This window comes from Rhinopithecus bieti, unplaced genomic scaffold (assembly GCF_001698545.2).
Source record: "Rhinopithecus bieti isolate Rb0 unplaced genomic scaffold, ASM169854v2 scaffold_33891, whole genome shotgun sequence".
In the NCBI taxonomy this organism is placed as follows: Eukaryota; Metazoa; Chordata; class Mammalia; order Primates; family Cercopithecidae; genus Rhinopithecus; species Rhinopithecus bieti.
This window is the reverse complement of record NW_016814426.1, coordinates 282,484-286,909: the sequence shown is the minus strand read 5'-3', so window position 1 is coordinate 286,909 and position 4,426 is coordinate 282,484.

Here is a 4,426-nt window from a genome sequence, read left to right as displayed (position 1 = left end):
AAAAAAAAAAAAAAAAAAAAAATCAATAAATGCTTACAGTTTGTTGTCTGGTTTTATTATTATTATTATTTTGAGATGGAGTGTCGCTCTGTCACCCAGGCGGATGGCAATGGCACGATCTCAGCTCACTGCAGCCTTCGCCTCCAGGCTTCAAGCGGGTTATTGTAAAAATGCACTAACTTTTGTATTTTTCTTAGACACAGGGTTTCCCCATCTGCCCAGGCTGGTCTCAAACTTCCAAACTCAACTGATCTGTCGTCCTCGGCGTGCCAAAGTGCTGCGCTTACCGGCGTGAGCCACTGCATCTGGTCTTTCGTGTTTCCTTTCTAAGTGAGCTTGTAGAAGGCTTCCCCTGTTCTCATGCCCACTCCCCAAAGGGGGACAGCTGCAGTGACCTCCTGAGTGACCCTCCCAAAGCAGATTCTTAGGCCTGCGCTTCGCATATCTTCTCTGTGAGGGCGCTCATGGAGCGGGTTCCCAGAGGTTGCCCTCTGGCCCAGGAAATCCTGCTGGAAGGTGCGGTTTTTCTGCAATGCCCTGTGGATTCGCCCCAAGGCCCTGTTGCTCTAGGGATCCTGGCGACGCTGTATACGGAAGGAAACTACGCAAGCCGACCCGAGGAAGAAGGTAGTGTAGCTGAGCCATTCGAAGGTCCTGGATCAAGGCTCCAGTCGCTTCGGAGACGTGGGTTCGAATCCCACAGCTGCCAGCTTGTTGAGACTCCTCCCCTTTTCCCAACGGGTTTCAAAAAAAGAAAAAAGTCGTTGGAACTCGCTGTCGGCCCCACGCTTGCGTGGGATCAGAGATTCCATTTGGCAGCACACAGTTCTCCAGTGGACAGCCTCTGTGCCAAGGTGGTCAGCCCCAGTGTCTACAGCAAGTGAGGTGGGTTCAGTCCTTCCTAGGTGGCGATGGTCGAGGCGGGAAGGCAACGGTGTAGACGCCCTTCCTCCGCGCACCTCTGTAACCAGGTGGAGATAGCGGCAGGGTGTTCTAGTCCCCAGTGTCATAAATTTGAAGTAATGAAGAAAAAAACGGAAAAAGCTGTTACTGCCAGGTTTCAAAACGGGAACCTTTTGCGTGTTAGGTGACATGGGACGTTGTGATACTTGCTTCATTTTTGTGTATGCTGGAAATTTTCTATAATTAATAGTTTAAAATGCTAACAGGCCAGGTTGTTGCCAACTACCATACCTAATCCTTTGCTATTCAATGGTCCATTCGGTTTCTGGGGAGATTTGGGGGCATACATGCGACAAATCTGCATTTCAATCAGGTAGGTCAATGTTTATTTTTTTTGCCTGTATGAATATGAAAAATTGTTTTAAGCCAAGCCTGGTGGCTCACGCCTGTAATCCCAGCAGCTTGGAAGGCTGAGATGGGAGGATCACTGGAGCCCAAGAGTTTGGAGCTGCAGTGAGCTAGGATCATGTCACTGCACTGTAGCCTGGGCAACACAGAGACCCTGTCTCTAAAAATTAAAAGTTTTTAACTTTCACCTGGGCAGGGGGCTCACGCCTGTAATCCCAGCACTTTGGGAGGCTGAGGCGGGCAGATCACTTGAGCCCAGGCATTCGAGACCAGCCTGGGCAACACAGCGAGAACCCGGCTCTATAAATAAATAAAACATAAAGTTTTTTTAAATATTAAATTTAAAAACTGTTTGGCCCCTGCATTTGGAAAGACTGTGTATGTGTTTGTGTAATGTATGAAAACTAAGCTGGCTTCTCCCAAACATAAAGCCTCGGATCTGTCCTGACCACATTGTGCTCCATAGTCTGACCCTCCAACACCCTACAGGAGTATGGGCTGCTGTCAGTGAGGTCAACGCCCTTCCCTAGCCAGGAAAACCAGCGGCCACTGGAGGGCAGCAGAGAGCCACGATCCCAACCAGCCCAGGACAGAAGCGGCTTTTCGTGTTTTTCTTGAGTAACCTGTGCCTTCACATGGGTCTGAAATAGCCAGAGATGTGGCCGTACAGACGAATCCAGTGCCTGTGGAGGAGAGAGGGGAGTGGGGTGCATTGTACTCCAGCCTCCGACCTGGAGCCCTTGGCAAGGCGGCCAGCCTCTCTGTGCATGGGCGTCCTGATCTGTCACATGGGGATAATAACAGCATGGACTGCAGGGGCTGGCGACACTAAAGAGAGTGAGTTGTGTCAATATGGACTGCAGGGGATGGCGACAGTAAAGAGAGTAAGTTGCGTGGCGGCAGCGCCGGCCGGCCCAGGAGGACCGCGTAGGAGCTTCCACTGCGAGAGGCTCAGCAGAGGCCCCGCTGAGGACGGCGTTGGGGACGTGCGGGGAAGGGGCTCGTCGAGGGTGCTAAGAAACACTTGTGGGTAGAGAGGATGGACCGCAATTGTGAGGCCCTCAAAACCACATCCAGGCGCCCGCCAGGTGGCGCTGCAGGGCAGGGGCTGCAGCGGGGAAGTGCCTAAGGCCTAATGTCCCCGTGGGCGAGGCCCTCGCCTCCACCCACAGCCACACCCAGGACCGAATTTCTGGGTGCTGGGAGGTTGGACTGTCTCCCGAAGACCCACGGTGGTTACTGTCAGGTGTCCGCAGGACTGGGACTTGCATGAGGAGGACCTGGGCAGACAGGTCTGGGCCTCCCTGGAGCAGGCAACCGTGCTCCCAGCATCCCTGTCCCAGGGTCCTCCGTCTCTGTGGTCCTGAGCTGGCACCCAAGGGTGATACCCCACCCTCTAGACATGGCTGAGTGAAACGATAGCACCCTGGCCATGGTAGCGCACGCTCACAGCCCCAGCAGCGTAGAACTGCAGGGAGCAGGGGCGCCATCGCGGGTGGACCAAGGCTTTGGCCTATGCCCTGAGCTCAGAAGGATGCAGGGATTTTCCCAAACCCACACTAGGTGCAGGGCTGGGGAGGCCGCTCCAGACGGAGGAGAAAGGGGTGAGGACGCGTGAGGGAAGAGGGGAGCCGCCAGGGGCAGGTTCTAAACGTGAGAGAGGCAGCGGGAGGCAGATGACCAAAAGTGAGCACAAGTTGTGGCTTCTGGACCCAGCAAGGTCCCCCCTGGGACGTCCCTAAGAAACCCCACGTGTAGGGGACCAGGACGTGCATCGTCAATGAGGGTGGGCAGCCATGTGGATGAACCCAGAGATTCCGGTGGGCAAAATGAGAGGAGGTCGAGAATGATGTCTAGAGGCACCAGCACCCTCACAGACCCAGGTGCCAGAGCAAGCACAGCCCTGGTCACAGGGCAGACACGGGGAGTGGGGATGACTGAGTGTGCGCATAACAGGGAACAGACAAATGAAATTAATGACATGGATAAGTTTAAAGACTAAAGAAGGGCCTGTGCAGGCCAATCCTGAGCAGAAATCAATGCAGGAGTTTGATTAGCCTATGCCTGGAGGGGAAAACCGGTGTTTTAAACTCAGGGCCTAGAAGTCCGGTGATCAGGAGGAAAGAGATTCCAGATAGGACAGAGATAAGGAACCTCCTCACCCCACCCCACCTCCCAAGAGACTAGAGCAGAGGGGAAGGCCCACAGGCAGCACAGCCTTCAACTCCTGGTTTCCCCAGAAGACACTGTGGGCATTTGACCAAGTGACCCCAGAGGCCCCTCCAGGACACTGTGACAATTTATACCAATCTGCACTTTTACTCCTTGAGCTCTCATCTTTGCGGGCCAGCTCAAATGATGACAATGGCTCTTCTGGCCAACTTACCCAGACTCTGTCCTGAGAGGAGTAAGCAGGGCCCAGTCTACCCAGGGCCCTCCCTGTCTTCTGGAACACCCTACAAGTCCTTCTGAGACAGTGGCCAGCTTTGCCCCAGCCCAGAGCAGCTGAGCCAGCCATGGAATGACTCTGATGACAGACAACTGTGAGCTCCTGCTGTGGCCCAGGCCGAGGGCTCTACAGGTCAAGGAGTCAGGAAGAAGAGCTATGCCGGGGAGGATGCCAGTGGGGGGGCATTTGGGGTGGGTGCCCCATCTCAGTCACATGGGCCACCTTCTCCACCTGTACTGAAGAACAGCCCAGAAAACTAGCTCTTTATCTTGGCCTTCACTCACTCTGCTGAAGGGCGGGATATTCAGCTGAGATCTTAGAAACAGGACGAATCTCAGGGACAGGAAAGCTGAGAGTTTAGAGCCAGCAGGGACCCTTGAGATCATCTCATTCACCCTCATCTTGTTGATGTGAAAACAGGCTGAGAGATGGGAGTGGCTGGCCTGTGGTCACAGAGCAGGTCCCTAAACTTGCCCTCGGCCTGGGTATACATCGCTTCCAGAAACACACAACACTGGAAATGAATCCAGATGGCTTTCCAAATGGGCAAAGGCAGCACCAACACAGTTTCTCCTCCTGGATGCTGAAACAACCAGCAAAAGAGGACCCAGAAGATGACTTCCTTCCACCTCCAGCCTAAGGCGGCACAAGAGGCTCCCACTTTTT